The sequence below is a fragment of the Lepisosteus platostomus genome, chromosome 21, assembly GCF_059453375.1.
Source record: "Lepisosteus platostomus isolate fLepPlt1 chromosome 21, fLepPlt1.hap1, whole genome shotgun sequence".
NCBI classification, from domain to species: Eukaryota; Metazoa; Chordata; class Actinopteri; order Semionotiformes; family Lepisosteidae; genus Lepisosteus; species Lepisosteus platostomus.
Genome location: NC_142631.1, coordinates 3,007,085 through 3,024,095, shown reverse-complemented (window position 1 = coordinate 3,024,095; position 17,011 = coordinate 3,007,085). Strand labels below are relative to the sequence as shown.

Below are 17,011 nucleotides of genomic sequence, written 5' to 3'. Positions count from 1 at the left end.
AGGAACAGACAGTGAGCCTGTCTCTCAATAATAATAATACAGTGTGTGATCTCCTGTCTCAGCCTGAGGAACAGACAGTGAGCCTGTCTCTCAATAATAATAATACAGCGTGTGATCTCCTGTCCCAGCCTGAGGAACAGTGAGCCTGTCTCTCAATAATAATAATAATACAGCGTGTGATCTCCTGTCCCAGCCTGAGGAACAGACAGTGAGCCTGTCTCTCAATAATAATAATACAGTGTGTGATCTCCTGTCCCAGCCTGAGGAACAGACAGTGAGCCTGTCTCTCAATAATAATAATACAGTGTGTGATCTCCTGTCCCAGCCTGAGGAACAGACAGTGAGCCTGTCTCTCAATAATAATAATAATACAGCGTGTGATCTCCTGTACCAGCCTGAGGAACAGACAGTGAGCCTGACTCTCAATAATAATAATACAGTGTGTGATCTCCTGTCCCAGCCTGAGGAACAGACAGTGAGCCTGTCTCTCAATAATAATAATACAGTGTGTGATCTCCTGTCCCAGCCTGAGGAGCAGACAGTGAGCCTGTCTCTCAATAATAATAATACAGTGTGTGATCTCCTGTCTCAGCCTGAGGAACAGACAGTGAGCCTGTCTCTCAATAATAATAATACAGCGTGTGATCTCCTGTCCCAGCCTGAGGAACAGTGAGCCTGTCTCTCAATAATAATAATAATACAGCGTGTGATCTCCTGTCCCAGCCTGAGGAACAGACAGTGAGCCTGTCTCTCAATAATAATACAGTGTGTGATCTCCTGTCCCAGCCTGAGGAACAGACAGTGAGCCTGTCTCTCAATAATAATAATACAGTGTGTGATCTCCTGTCCCAGCCTGAGGAACAGACAGTGAGCCTGTCTCTCAATAATAATAATAATACAGCGTGTGATCTCCTGTACCAGCCTGAGGAACAGACAGTGAGCCTGACTCTCAATAATAATAATACAGTGTGTGATCTCCTGTCCCAGCCTGAGGAACAGACAGTGAGCCTGTCTCTCAATAATAATAATACAGTGTGTGATCTCCTGTCCCAGCCTGAGGAACAGACAGTGAGCCCGTCTCTCAATAATAATAATACAGTGTGTGATCTCCTGTCCCAGCCTGAGGAACAGACAGTGAGCCTGTCTCTCAATAATAATAATAATACAGCGTGTGATCTCCTGTACCAGCCTGAGGAACAGACAGTGAGCCTGACTCTCAATAATAATAATACAGTGTGTGATCTCCTGTCCCAGCCTGAGGGACACACAGTGAGCCTGTCTCTCAATAATAATAATACAGTGTGTGATCTCCTGTCCCAGCCTGAGGAACAGACAGTGAGCCTGTCTCTTAATAATAATAATACAGTGTGTGATCTCCTGTCCCAGCCTGAGGAGCAGACAGTGAGCCCGTCTCTCAATAATAATAATACAGTGTGTGATCTCCTGTCCCAGCCTGAGGAACAGACAGTGAGCCCGTCTCTCAATAATAATAATACAGTGTGTGATCTCCTGTCCCAGCCTGAGGAGCAGACAGTGAGCCTGTCTCTCAATAATGCTCTATGTTGTTCATATCGTACGATGTGTCTGTATTGTAAACTGCAGTAGATGCTGTGTTAGTGGTATATAGCTTTGGCTACAGTGAAATTCAGCCCTGTAATAAAGCTGTTTGAACTGAACTGAATCGGGAAGAGAGGAAGGGCGAAGGAGAGAGAGAGAGTCCCGGCTGTTTTATGTAATGTTTGGCCTCCTCTCAGCCCCGGCTCAGCTATCGGATTCCTTTGCTGTTGCTCATATTTCCAAGGGCGTCACATGACCGGCTGGGAACAATGAGGGCAAACAGCCGGAAGAGCCCAGGCCCTCCTCAGAGGAGGAGGAGGAGGAAAAACACAAACAGAGGCACCCGCGACACACCACACAACCCTGGCGTCTCCCACCAGCCGCGGAGAGACCAGCTCCAGTGCCCACCTGGCGGATTTCACCCCCGGACACTTCACAGCTGCCCGAGAGCAGGAGGGGCTGTACTCGGCGTTGCCCCGGCAACAACGACAACTTCTCCAGGATGTCACAACACTCTGTCGGGTCAAGGTTCAAACATCTCCAGCTATCACTCAAGGCATTTTCTAACGTCATCGCTGGGCTCTCGTTCCCCTCGTTTTCCACCCCAGCTGACTTGTGTAAAGGCTTTCCGAATGCATCGAAGCTTTTCCGCCCCCCCCCTCCCCCAAGAGGGTGTGCAAGTTTTGCAAAATGAATTGGCCGTCATTCGTGCTTCAGAAAAAACAAGCCCTGCTCCTGGCGAAGAGGTTCAGGAAATCCATCCCTCTCCTAGCACTCTCTCCGGGATCCCGGCAAACAGAGTGATCCCCGGCAGCGCCAACATCCCGGAACGATCCCATAGTCCAGCTGCAGGGATGAGGGCACTTAATAATAATAATGATAATGATAATGATAATGATAATGATAAGAGTGATGGAGCCAGTTCAGAGACGGGGATTATTAGGAGGCCATGACTGGTAAAGGCCATGGGGGAAATTTGGCCAGGACACCGGGGTTACACCCCTACTCTTCTCGAGAAACACCCTGGGATTTTTAATGACCACAGAGAGTCAGGACCTCGGTTTTACATCCCATCCAAAGGAGGGCGCCTGTTTACAGTATAGTGTCCCCATCACTATACTGGGGCATTAGGACCCACAAGGACCACAGGGAGAGCGCCCCCTACTGGCCCCACTAACACCTCTTCCAGCAGCAGCCTTAGTTTTCCCCAGGAGGTCTCCCATCCAGGTACTGACCAGGCTCACACCTGCTGAGCTCCAGTGGGGCTGCCAGCGGTGAGTTGCAGGGTGCAGGCTGCTGGCATTGCTAGTTTTTGGGGGGGGCAGCGCAGCACAGCCACCTCGCAGCTCTCGGACCCAGGGCTCCGTGGAGTCGGCATGTCCTCACAGCGTCACGGGGGGTTTGCCCCAGCTGCCCCCCCACCTCCCTACTCCTGTGAGGGTGAACTCCTGTGTCCGAGTCTGTGTACGTGCCTTGTGAAGCCCTTCCAAGCTGCAGGGCGTTTGCCTTAGACCCTAAGCACGTCAGGTTACGTGCCTTTTTTTAGCTCATCAGCACAGCGTGTCCAAATGCCTGACATGTTCCCGCAGCTTCATATAGAGCAGACGCCACGGCTTCCGAAACCTGAAAAGCGCACCCCGAGTCTTCTTTCCAGCACAAGACCCGAAGGCAAAAGCACAGACTGAGCCACAGGAACTCCAGCAACCAAGCAAGTCACGCGTGCAATTTCCAAACAAATTGCACACAGCAGACCTATAACGCCACAACCCCCAACGTGCGCGTGTCTTTTTCCCGTTTTCCATTTTTTTATTTGCGTTTTCAAGAAATCCGCAGGCCGACCTCGCATTTTCCTTTCTTCCCGGGACGCCTTTCCCCGTGCTGAGCTAAACGTTCCAGGAACAACAACGAAGTGTGCTCGGAAAAACACCCCCCCCCCCCCCCCTCACCCCCTCCAGGCAGCGCGGGGGCCGGGGTGGCGAGAGGGGTTTCTGCACCCTGTGCTCCAGCAGCAACAGGGCCCATCCTCCTACCCCCTGCAACTCTCCCACAAACATATGTGTAGGGTGGTCTTTGGAGAAGCTTTTGGGGGGGGTCTTTTTGCTAAGATCCAACTTGCAGGCCAAAGGTCGGCACAGACATCAGCAGATGCATCAGATGAGAAAAGAAGTTTTTTTGCGTGTGCAGTGCATGGCTGCTCATGCATCAGGAGTCAGTAAGGTGCCCTGTCCACTTGAGGGGGTTAACCGGAGAACTCTAGCAGGGAGGCAGAGAAGTACGTTTCGGGGAGCGGATTCCTCTAGAGAAGGGATTGGGGGGGCGCTGGGACAGCCCATCTGGTTCTCGTTGCAGCGAGAACAGGTTAGGAGCACAAAAAAAACAACAACAACAGCGAAATCCCTTTGACTGCAAGAAGCCGAGAGATAAAGGGGCCCCTCCCTGAAGGCAAGGGGGGAAGGAATGGGGTACCGTTGGAGCTGACGTCCAAAAGCACGCAGCCCTGCAGGTGACCGAGACACTCTGTTTCCGAAGCGCGCGCACCCCCTGGGACGCAAAAGAGAGGCGCGCCAAGCAGCGGGCCGATCGCTTCGCAGGGCCTACACCCCCTGAATCCTTCAGCAAAGCCAACTGCGGCCTGCCTCTCTGCTCCTCGTCTCAAAGTCCAGGAGAAGACCTTCATCCCACTGGTTCAATTTTCCCATTATTTGAAGAGCGGGGGCTCTGTGGCTCAGGATCTGCGCCTGTGGCTGGAAGGTTGCCGGTTCAAATCCCGCAGAGGAATCCTACTCCGTCGGGCCCCTGAGCCAGGCCCTTCACCCCAGCTGCTCCAGGGGCGCCGTATAAATGGCCGACCCTGCGCTCTGACCCCCAGCTTCTCTCCCTGCCTGTGAGTCTCATGGAGAGCAAGCTGGGGTCTGCGAAAAGACACATTCCTAATGCAAGAAACTGTATAGGGCCAATAAAGTGATCTGATCTTATTTAGCCCATGTGTCTCTCGATTGTTGGAAAGACAAAGACGACCTCTACTTTTGAAGATGTGGAGTTCTTCAACCAAGTCACCTCATAGCCTCCTCTATTCCAGACTACGAACAAACAGATCCATTTCTTGTTTCCCATGTAAAATACTATCCTTCTCTAGACTCATTTTAGAGCAATGTCTTGTTTCAAACAGCACCAGATAAGAAATGAAAACCATATTGTGTGTGCCATTTGTGTTAGGTGAATACAAAATGTCTGCAGTTTCCAACAGACCCTAATTTTTTTTTTCCATACGACCCTCCTGGCTATGCTCATCAGGAACACAAAGTACGATCACTCGCAGGTTTTTATCTCAATCATCTTACAGGATGCTTTTAGGAAACAGATATAATAATAATCCTTACACTAAAATAGCGCTTTTCTGGACTCTCCATTCAAAGTGCTTTACGGGTAATGGGGATCCCCTCCACCACCACCAGTGTGCAGCCCCATCTGGATGATGCCCCAGTCCCCCAGTACCACCACTTGTATTCTCAAAGGAATACAACCAGTATTGCTACAAGCCAATACAAATCATCCATCTCCACAGTTTGACCAGTCCACCAATCACGGCCCTCGCACTCACCAGTCACCTGGGCTCTGCGCGCTGATTGGAGAAAAGCTGTGAAACCCGGCAGGCGATGTCACTTCCTGTCCTGTTCTGCTACTTCCTGCAGGCGTGACCTCTGAAGGAAAAAAAAGACGACAAAGGGAAATTGAGCACTTGTCCTCTTCCTGCATTGGGAATGTTTGCACAAACTAGCCTAACCAGCAGGTCTCTTCAACACGCCCTTGGGAGAGCTCTGGTCAAGACCAGAAATATTCATTTGACCAATTAGCAGCTTTTACTGGCTGCTAATTGTTAAAATTAGGTATGCTCTTCATATAGTCTTATATACCTCATAAGGCTGTGCTCAGTTTAATGATAAGTCGCACAAGTCTGCAACTCTGCAGATTTTCAAGGTCATGTCTTCGCTCTTGTAGAATAAAGATGTTGGGGTTCAGCTCTGCTAACACTGGGGTTGCTGTCTCAGAGTGGCCCAGGAGACCCCTGTTCGGGGTTGCAGCTCTGAGGAGGCTTGGAGCCCAGTTTTCGGCAGGTGTTCTCCGGGTTCCCTGTGGTGAGCTTTCCAGCCTGCTACCATCAAAGGAAACCCCGAGCGCTGCTTGAGTTGGCAAGAGAGCTTCAACTCAAGCCAGAATTCTCTGACAGCACAGAGGGAGAGAAGAGGGGAGAGAGAGAGGCAAGGAGAAACAGATGCTGATGAAGTACAGGCTCAGTGACCACCGCCTGGCCATAGAGACTGGACACAGGCAGACCTGGCTGTCCAGAGAGGACAGGCTCAGTGACCACAGCCTGGACATAGACACTGGACACAGGCAGACCTGGCTGTCCAGAGAGGACAGGCTCAGTGACCACAGCCTGGCCTTTGAAACTGGACACAGGCAGACCTGGCTGTCCAGAGAGGACAGGCTCAGTGACAACAGCCTGGACATAGAAACTGGACACAGGCAGACCTGGCTGTCCAGAGTGGACAGGCTCAGTGACCACAGCCTGGACATAGAAACTGGACACAGGCAGACCTGGCTGTCCAGAGAGGACAGGCTCAGTGACCACAGCCTGGACATTGAAACTGGACACAGGCAGACCTGGCTGTCCAGAGAGAACAGGCTCAGTGACCACAGCCTGGACATAGAAACTGGACACAGGCTGTCCAGAGAGGACAGGCTCAGTGACCACCGCCTGGCCATAGAGACTGGACACAGGCAGACCTGGCTGTCCAGAGAGGACAGGCTCAGTGACCACAGCCTGGACATTGAAACTGGACACAGGCAGACCTGACTGCCCAGAGAGGACAGGCCGTGCTCCCACTGCCAGCGGGGAGAAACAGAGACAGAGGTGCACTTCCTACTGCACTGCGAGACAAATATTCTGGGATTAGACATTCTTCTCCAAATTTACCAATCTAATCACTCGCCACCCCTCGCCTCAGTCTTGCAAGGGACACAACCCATCTTTTGATGCTCATCAGCCTCCATTGGCACAATTTCAGCCCCTTCACTCCACCATGAACCTGAGAACGGCTGGTCTCAGCTGTAGCCACTCTGGCTGAGGTAGAAGCCAGGACCTCCTCCAGCTGTTTCTTCGTCAGAATTCCTTACACTTACACGGCACTCTTCCGGAGACTCCACTCCGAGCACTCTCCAGGTAATGGGGAAAAGAAGGGCTTCCTGAAAGAAGCCAGCAACACTCCGGCAACACCTTGAACATGGCCCAGTGCGAGAATCGTACCCGGGTCAGAGGGTGAAGAATGTGGGCACAGAGGAAGAGGCAGAAAACAGACCAGGGAGAGTGGGGCGGAGAGATAACAGGGTCTCCTGATTAATAGGTTAGCAATCACAATGCTGTCCTGAGCTTAAAGGCCTTCGACAGCCTGCTGATTGACCCCAGGAGAGCGTAGCGTTGCTGGAATTCGGACAGGACATTTGGAGACTCGGAGACCGAGTGGGACCAGCCACTCCCAAGAAACTAAAGAGATTCTGCTCCTGTAACCTGTCCATGCAAAAGACAATCCTTAAGGGATTGAGGAATCAGCCTGGTTCAAAGAATATTGGCCTTCTCTGGTGGGAAGGCTCGGGGCAAGATTCCATGCTCTGTTTTCACAGGTGTGTTATTTCAAACGGGGGGGGGGGGGATATTAACAGAACTCCAGGGAGGGACGTGGGGGGAGAAAATGTAACCCAAGAAGGGCCCGGACGCTGCACACCTGATAAAATCTTTCCCAGCTCAGAGTTTATAAATACGACCCATGGAAAGAAAGTCCTATCCACCCGCCGGATTCCTAACAGCAGCCCCGCTCCATGGGATCCAGGGGGTGAAAGGCCGCCCAGATTCTCTTACAAGCCTCCCACCGCCCCACCCCCCACTCCTGAAAAAAATACTGTAACAGGACCTCCCCAGGGCAGCTGAAATCACACACTCCTGTCACCCCTGCCTGGGGAAAAAAGTGTGCAGCAACTTCCGCGCTGACCCAGGTACCTGATCTTACAGAAAGGGCGGCGCTGTACAGCCCTGGCTGGGAGCCAACCGAGTTCACAGCAAGCAGGCCGGTGTCTTCTTCCTGGACATCGAACTCCAGACAGCTGCACAAGAGCTCTGAGAGGCGGGACGCCCCGCCCCCCTCGGCCACCCCAAGCCCCGCCCACGGCCCCGCCCCCTCCATCAGAACCCACAGGGCGTCTTTTCCGACACGCGCAACGTAATTGCATCCAGCTTTTGAGCCCGCCCCCCGGAAAGAAGCTCCGATTGGCCAACGCCCCCGGTTCTTCTGGTTAACAGGGATCAAAGGCAGGTCGGGCAGCCGCGGATTCGGGAAAAAACATACCGTCCTCTCCTTCTGCTCAGTAACAAGTAATACCGCTGCCCTGGAAATCAGTCCAGAGAAGAGGAAACGGAGACATTTCAGGGCATCGAGGAACGTCCACCCCAGGCCAGGCTGAAGGAACCGAGCCTTTTTAGGCTTCGACAGAGAAGTCTACGAGGGGGCCCAAGACAGGAACTCAAAATCCAAGGCAGAGGCATCGACATCGTCCACCCGGTTGGGTACCGAATGAGCACGGAGAGGTGTCTGGTACTCGAGAACCCAAGCAGAATCGACCCGTATCTCTTAGGATTTGCCTGTCCCCAAATGACACCTTGGTGTGATCTTTGGTTGAGAACTCCTTACAAGATGAACCACATGGCGGCTGTGCCCTTGCCCCTAGAGTCGCCTTCTTGAGCAAGAGAAGGGACAGGCCCCGCGCCCGTCTCTTCAAAGCCAGTCGCTACTGGCGGTAAGCGGATCCTTCCAGACAATCAGAGGAGGCGCTTGCCCGCGGGCAAAAACTGCGGGCCGGAGGGGCGAAGAGAGAGGGTGCCGATCCCCGGCCCAGGATTCGGCTGGGCTCCCGTCACCCACAGGGGAGCCCGAGGAGACCCCCCCCTGCCAGACGTCTTCGCGCCAGAACAGGGTGGGAGAGGCAGGCAGCGGGAACCGTGGTGGAAGAAGTGGGATTCTTTCCGGGCGCGAAACGTCAAGGCCGTGGCACCTCCAGCCAAACGATGAGATGTCGGCGCCCGGGGTGTTGCCCGATCGCCAACGTCTGTCGGAATAAACAGGCACCGAGGTGCGAGCGACGCCAAAATATTCCCGTCAAGTATTATGGAAATGACGCAATGCACGATTATTGCCAAGTGGCAGCAGCCAGAAAACCTGACATGGATCCAGAAGCTATGCAGTAGGAGTCTCGGATCTTGCGGAGGGATTTTAGGTTGGCTTCTGCGTCTCTCCAGGGACCGGCTGCGTGGGTTATGGAATTAAAGACTCTGCGACATAGCCAGTTCTCGTATCAACAGAGCCAACCCAGAACTCCAGGGCCAGGTTATGTGCACAAGGCCTCACAACTGAGCAGGGACACACATGAGATAAGATCTGATTACTTTATCGGCCCTATACAATTTCTCGCATTAGGAATCTGTCTTTTCGCAGACCCCAGCTTGCTCTCCATGAGACACACAGACAGGGAGAGAAGCTGGGGGTCAGAGCGCAGGGTCAGCCATTTATACAGCGCCCCTGGAGCAGCTGGGGTGAAGGGCCTGGCTCAGGGGCCCAACGGAGTAGGATTCCTCTGCCGGCCGCGGGATTCGAACCGGCAACCTCCCAGCCACAGGCTGCCGGTACTCCGGCACTCCGCCCCCAGACACATGGCTGCCCCCCTCTGCCAAGGGTGGGTAGGGTGCCACAGCCTGTACAGTGCTTCAAGTGCCAGGTACAAGCATGGGAGGTGCCAGTTTTGATCGTGCACAGTCTCTCCGTGCGAGGCCACACCCCCAGCCTGCACTGCAACATCCTAAGCACCCCAAAGACATCCAGACTGCACCCCCCACAAGGTCAAATATACCAATTCCAGAACCCCTTACTGACCCTGTATCAGGATTTCGGTACTCCTTGAACCCAGAGGCCAGTCCACCTGAGACCAGCAGGGCTGTTTTTGGGGTGCAGGTGGGAGATCTGGGGATGACGGGCTGCAGGGTACAGTGTCAGGGGCCTGAGCCCCCAGAGGAGAGTTCAGAGACCCAGTCTCTTCTCCCTGCTGCCCCAAATAACCGACTGCCCGTCATCGAGATCGAGGATCGATAAGACAGGAAATACATTTTCCTGCTTTCGCAGCACTAGCAAAGCGGATGCAATGCTCTAATATGCAAGAACAAAAAATAAGGAAAACGTAAATATTTTATCATGATATTCACACACCCCTCGCTATGATTTGGCGAGATATCACGCGTCTCCACGGCCGCCCCGAGGTGCCGGCGGAACCAGGCGCTCTCGCCTCAGAAATTAACCGTGTCGATGACACACATGTGCGTGTGAGCCGGGCGAAGCCGTGTCGCTGCGCTTTTCTGGAAACGTGTGCGTGAGGCGTTCGGGGGGGTGGCGCAAAAAACTAAACAAAGCAGGCCGTCCCGGGACAGTAGGCACCCCGGCGGACAGGGCAACATTAGTCTGTCTCTTTTCCAGCTGTTTTTCCGGGGTGTCGTCGCCGGTCCGGCCCCGCTTTCTTCTCACAACCGAGTGGGAGAAAGCGGCTGCACAGATAGGCTACATCAGCGCCTTGCGCCCGGGCGCTCAGATGCCTGTACGTGCCCAGGCTCCGTCTGCTTTCAGACTGCATTCCCGCAAGAAGGGGATCTCTGGAGGAGGAGAAGTGACCTCCGACTTGATCCCGCGGGGCAGATTCCCCCCGGGGAAAAGTCCACGAGCGGCGGATCCGGTGGGATCCCCGCACCGCGGTCCCCCGAGACCCACCGCTTAGCACGCTCCTGCACGGGGCAGGACAGCCCTGGGGGATAAAGAGACGCCAGTGCCCCCCCCAATACACACTCCCACTCCCCCCCCCCCGTGCAAAACAAGAAAATCAAAGCGACTCCGGGCCAACCAGCTGTACTGAACTGCCCCTTAATTTGCAGTTCACGGTCCTCCTCCGCGCCAGCGCTAACTCGAGAGCGGATCTCCGTTTTCTCGAGGAGAGGAAAAAAAAAAGGGGGTCGATCGATCCCTGCTCATTAATCCGCGCCCCCCCCCCCAGTTCTGCGCGAACAAAGACCTGAAATGCTCTCGGAGCCCCGAGAAAGTTTTGAGGGAGCTCCCTTACTCGCTTCGCTTTAAAAAAAAATATTAAAAAGCGACAAAAACTACAAGACCGCTGGCTTCAGTGTTTGAGATCATATGATCCGCCCCGCGTTTCTGTCCCGGTTCGGAATCGCCTAAACACGTTTACACGGCCGCAATCCCCTCCCTACACACACACACATTGAACAAATCGAAAACTTTTTTTGTCCTTCCATTCCACAGCACCACACCGCCTTCCCCAACTTTTGGAGAGAGAGAGAGAGAAAAAAAAAATAATTTACCTGTTGCGCTCTTTCGCCGGTGGTCTTCTTCTAAAACGCCAAAGAAAACCTCCTCTTCGACCACCCGCCCCCCGTCCCCTCCCCGGCCTCATCCAGTCTCGACAGAAAAGAAATCACAGGTCGCCGCGATTCCTGTCAAGTTCTCTTTTTTTTTTAAACAAAAAAAAAATGTTTCTCTCCCGTCCTTAAAAATGTATCTGGGAGATCTGCACACACAAGGAAGAAAAAAAAATGGGGGAAAAAAAGTTTCAATGTGATTTTGACATCACATCCCCCTTCCGGCCACTGGAGGAGAGGGTGGTAATGAGGGAGGGAGGGAAAGCGAGGGAAGTCGATTCCCAGGACACGGGAGAGCGCTGTTCGTCCCGTTCCTGAGCTCCAGACTGACGGCGTCCACACAGTCACAGAATTGGACTGAACAATAACACAATAACAAGTTCATTTCTAGGAGCAGCAGCAGTAATGTGGTTCAGTTTGTCTAACCTTTGTCCCCGCACCCACTCGCCGGTTCTCCCTCGTCAGAAACGCACCCTGCCTCTTTAATGAATTATTTACCGAGCATTCACTTTTAAAAGACCCCCCCGCCGTCGTCGGAACGGAGATGAGGACTGTGGGGCTGTTTTTATTTCCCTTGTGCTGGTTGTGAGGTAAACGACACTCTGACTCTCCCCCACCCACACCCACACAATCGTCAAGGTTTGTAAGATTTGAAACCATACAGTGGACTCAGGGCGGAAAGCAGGCAGGAGCGTCATCACTTCTCCTCCTGACGTCGTCCTTAAATGATTAAGGTCGTGTCCTCTTTCTCGTTCACTTTCCCTTCATAATCGAAATGGCCGTTGTACGCATTTTCTGATTGACTTCTAAGGGGCAGGCTTTGAGATATTAAGTTCGGGGCTATCGTCATACCTGGCCGACTGCAACGAAACGTGCAGCGTGTTGGCCTCCCAGGCCGAATGACGCAACAGGTGAGGACATAAAACACGGCGGCGAGACAAAATATGACGTCACCAATGACATCACGGTGCCTGGGGACAGGAACCGGGCAGCAGTTGTGGTTTTAACCAGCATTTAGGTTGCAGCTGTGTGCACAATTCCAGCAGGGGCTGCATTTTGAGTCCAGTGCAAAATTCCAGCAGGGGCAGGATTTTGAGTTCAGTGCAAAAACAGAGGGGTGTCAGTGGGGGATAGAGGATTTAAGAGGTGGGGTTTAGGAGTGTGGGGTCCGCAGGGGCTACACGTGTAAATGAACTTTTTTAGCTAATGGGAGCAGCTTGAGAGCTGCGCGCTGTCCCTCTTCACTAAACTTAAACCCTCTGTGCCCGTTTTTCGGTTGTGTACCCCTGGGGGTGCCGCATATTCGACAGATCTCCTTCCAACCCAGGTCCACAAAGAAAACGCTCAATTATCGCATTCCAGCCCGGTCACCCATTACACAACTCCTAAAGGCACCTTAGGTGGCTGATGGAATGGCGCAAGGTCTACCACGCAGAATTAAATGGCCTACGTTTTTTTTTACCCACATCCTGCATGACAGCAGTGTGAACCAGGCCAGGTTCAAAGCTGAAATATCCATCTGCTCCCTGCTTATTGAAGCTGTGTAAATGTGTAATTACATCATTTCTGTGTGCAACGTGGTAAAATGTGGCACTTAGCCCAGCTCAGATACAAGGGAGGCATAAGATCTTACGTATCCAAACCAGAGGAGACCTTCCCTGCTCGTTAGGTAGTATAGCAGCTCTTCCCCGTCTTGGAAGAGCTCGGAGTTTTGGCCTCAACCCCCTGGTTGGGACGCCTGTCCCAGACACCTACAACTCTTTGTGTAAAGAAGCATTTCCTATTCTCCATCGGAAACGAAGTCTCTTTTAGTTTCCAGTTGAGACTCTAATGTTCTAGTGTGAAGTGGTCAATACCTCTTTGGAATGTAATTACTTTAATTAGATCAAATCTCCTCTCCATCTCCTTTCTTTCCAGACTGAAGAGATTTAGTTCCTTGTCTAGTCCTCTGTTTGTCTACAGCAGTCCTCTAAGACTAGGATTCTTTCCTCTTGCTCTTGTTTCAACTCTTTTTGAGGATATTATATCCTTTGTTTCTGACTACCGCATTGTAAAGCTTCGCCAAAACTTTCCTGAATAGAAATGCCACACTTTTTTTCCAAGCTGACGTCTGATTTCCCAGTCTTTTTTGACACCCTTTACCCAAAGTGTGGCGGGAGTGTGGAACAAGCTGCCCAGCCACGTTGGTGAAGCTGATGCCTTGGCTTCCTTTAGGAAACAGTTGGATGAACCAGCTTCCGCAACCTGGCTGGGCAGCTTGTTCCACACTCCCACAACTCTTTGTGTAAGGTGTCTTTGATCAAATGGATCAATTTAGCCACTAGCGCCTTAATGGGCAACTAGGACCACTAGATGGCCTCTTACATTCATCATGTTCAAGCTTAAGATCGGTGGCAGTAGGTGGTGTCAGTGAAGTTTGGGAGCATGACGAGATAAATTAGGTCAGTAAATTGGACTACAAATGGTATGCCAACTCTCTCTGAGTGGTCTAGGTTTTCCAAATGAAATGGGAATTTCTTGAAAGCAGTGACCGAGGTCCACCCCCTCCTGCGGGAGGAACTCAGGGATTCGACAAACGTTCTTCATCCGCAACGACAAGTGTATTCCCAGAATTCCCCGAATTCCACACCCTGTCTGAAGCAGGACTGCTCCCAGCCTGACTGTTACAATGAGAGGAAGCTCACAGCGAGACTCACATCATAATGTTTTCTTTGCAAATGTCTACCAGTGTGTTTTTTTGAATCGGAAAGGTCTCGAAATGCTTTGTTATGACTTTGGCAACGATGCAATCCACTGGCCTTGCCAACAAAGCCCTCTGAACTTGGATCTGACAGCCGCTGGTTGACCGTGAAGGGGGGCAGTCAGAGCTATTCACCATCCCCGAATGCTCTCTTTTTCACTCTTTACGTTACTCGCCACAACGGAGGAAAAGGCGGAAAAGACGGATAGGGGGCTCCATCTCCAACTGCATTTCCTGTGTCCTGTGTCCGTCACATTTTCCTCCTTTCAGAAATACCAGCCTTACACAAGAGGGGAATTCCGGCGAGCTCCTCTTGCGGACGCGATTCGCTAGCCAACGGTTCGCTCGCACAACTGGCGGACGAGACGGCGCAACGTTTTGGGGTGTTTTTTTTTTTTGGCGACTCTGCAGAAGCACGCCTCTGGGGACCCTTTTTCCGATTTCTCGCCGTGCCTCGGCGCTTATCTCCTGCGTGTTCCTCGCTCTTCACCTGGTAGTTGGTTCGTGTGGAAATGACGGCCATTTAGAAGCGGGCGAGCTGGAGGGGACAAGGCTGTCGCGCGTTCGACTCCTCTCCGCGGGCGGAGACGGGGCGGGGCGGCGGCCGGCTCAGCTCATTGGTCAGACAGTGCTGCGTCGGCGATGACATCATCCTCACCCGGGTGGGGGGGGGGCAGCAAATGTTCTCGGGAAAATGTACATTTGCTGCACGTATACGTCTGCGTGCACTTTACACAGGGCTGCCAGCTCCAAATCTAGAGGGTCGCATGCGATTACATTACGTTTGGCTCTCTGCTTTACTATTCTGTTCACCATTGGGTTTGATTTTGTGATTGTATTTGCGAGGTCCCGACTCTCCATGGTCGTTTGTGGTCATTACAAATCCCAGGGCGTTTCTTGAAAAGAGTAGGGGTGTAACCCCGGCATCCTGGCCAAATTTCCCCCCTGGCCTTTACCAGTCATGGCCTCCTAATAACCCCCCTCTCTGAACTGGCTTCATCACTCTGCTCTCCTCCCCAGTGAGGTGTGTGGGGAGCGGACTGGCGCATCATCCAGGTGGGGCTGCACACTGGTGGTGGTAGTGGGATTTCCAATTACCTGTAAAGTGCTTTGAGTGGAGGGTCCAGAAAAGCACTATATAAGTGTAAGCAATTATTATTATTATTATTATTATTATTATTATTATTATAGCATGCAAGACCATACTCACATATTCCAGATGTATATTTCCACACCATGCACAGCCAATGAGGCAGATATTTGGAACAGAGCCCGTAATACCCCTCATATTAACTGCTATTTATCCTTTAATAAGTGACCTTTAAAGGTGGTGGTTGGATCCTTCTTCAAGATTAGGGGTTGTGTTTGGGATTGGAATATTTAAACACATCCATATGTATTCTGTTGCAGGAGAGCCTGAGCACGATGGGCAGCCGCCGCGAGAAGTGCATTAACGGGGGGGGGGGACCCTCAATCGGGCTGCAATGACGCCACCTGCTGGACGGTCCGAGTCATTACATCATAATATGACAAGCTTGGGTTTTTAAACTGTACTGTTCTGGACAGGGCACATAAGTTATTTCTGTACAGACGTTAGGCTGAGAGCTGAAAAGCAGGTAGGTGGCGATATCACACTGCAAGCTAGCTCTCTAAATGTTTGTGCAATATATGGAAATTGAGCTGTCTTGCAAAGAGTGTTTCTGTTATTACTATCTTTAACTATGGTGCTTTATCTGCTGCTTCCCTTTAACTGCACTAATGCACGCAAGATAAAGCTCATCTTGACCTGATTATAAATTATGGTGTCATCTGAGCTCCCAATCTGAGTCACAAGCTTAAAAAGTGGGTCTAATATTTTTAATGAACTGGGAAAAGACAGCATTTCTAATCAGCCTCCAAAGCGTTAAAACGCCTTTACCAAAGTTAACGGATTTAGTCACTTCTCAAGCAGTCCAGTTCTTTACGCCAAGAGTTGTGGGAGTAGGGAATAAGCTACCCAGCCAGCTTGTTTCTACCAAAGGAGCCATCAGACTGGCAGGGTTACTGACCTCCTCTCGGTTCTACGGTGTCTTGGGTCCTTGTCTAAAAGACCTTAAGGAAAACCCTACACTGTGTATGTCTAATATAGGAAATAATTAATTGTTTAATTGACTACACAGATGGGGAAGAAAGGATACACAAGGCCCTTGAGGGAGCTGCACAGGGCACAAGACGGGACCGGGGGGTTGTGACGGATCCCCCTGGATGGGAACTCCTGGCCATCCCAGGGCCACAGGAAAAAGGGCGCTCTGGATCAGCCATCTAGCACATTCTGGAGGGGCCCACTGAGAGTCCTGCATGTCTCTGTGACTGTCCACAGGTACAACCACACAGTCTGCAGGGCCATGTGATGCAGAGGAAGCCTGTGTCTCTCTGTGCCTGCAGCCATATAATCCTGCATATCAGCTGGCAAAAGCACGTTGCTGCTGGAAGAGGTGTAAGTGGGGCGAGCAGGGGGCGCTCACCCTGCGGTCTGTGTGGGTCCTAATGCTCCAGTATAGTGACGGGGACACTATACTGTAAAAAGGTGCTGTCCTTTGGATGAGACATAAAATGAAAACTCTCTGGTCATTACAAATCCCAGGGCATTTCTCCAAAAGAGTAGGGGTGTTACCCCGGCGTCCTGGCCAAATTTCCCCCCTGGCCTTTACCAATCATGGCCTCCCGATAATCCCCATCTCTGAACTGGCTCCATCACTGTGCTCTCCTCCCCACTGAGAGCTGGTGTGCGGGGAGCGGACTGGCGCCTCATCCAGGTGGGGCTGCACACTGGTGGCGGTAGTGGGATTCCCCATGACCTGTAAAGCAGCCATATCACCCTGCAACTCACAACTGGAGTGGAGTGTCCAGAAAAGCGCTATACAAGTGTAAGCAATTATTATTATTTATTCTTAAAGCGCTTTGAGTGGAGTGTCCAGAAAAGTGTAAGCATTTATTAATTATTATTATTTGTGACTGTCCACAGGTCCGACCACTCACACTCCAGGGCTGTGTGACGCAGAGGGGCAGAGGCAGGCAGATAATGCAGTATTACAGACAAGCATGGCCACGCTGAGCAGACAAATGTGTTGCCCGAATCCAGCATTCCTTCCGCTGCTGGGTAAAAGCTGGCCCTCAGGCCATGACCGTCTCCTTCTTACACCGGTAGCACC

At 51.9% G+C, this 17,011-nt stretch overlaps 1 protein-coding gene across 3 annotated transcripts in view; it reads right to left on the bottom strand.

The window, feature by feature from the left end:
• ddr2l (discoidin domain receptor family, member 2, like) overlaps positions 1 to 11,914 on the bottom strand; it is a 37,515-nt gene extending 25,601 nt beyond the window's left edge. Inside the window, exons 1-2 of one of the 3 annotated variants that reach the window (XM_088615084.1) lie at positions 11,024 to 11,914; positions 5,166 to 5,258 (exon numbers count right to left, since the gene is read on the bottom strand). The gene's annotated coding sequence lies outside the window, so the exon portion shown is untranslated. Of the gene's footprint in view, positions 1 to 5,158; positions 5,259 to 11,023 lie in introns of all 3 variants that reach the window. The other 2 variants (XM_088615083.1, XM_088615085.1) reach the window with 2 other exon arrangements.
• Between the last annotated feature and the right edge of the window lie 5,097 nt (positions 11,915 to 17,011).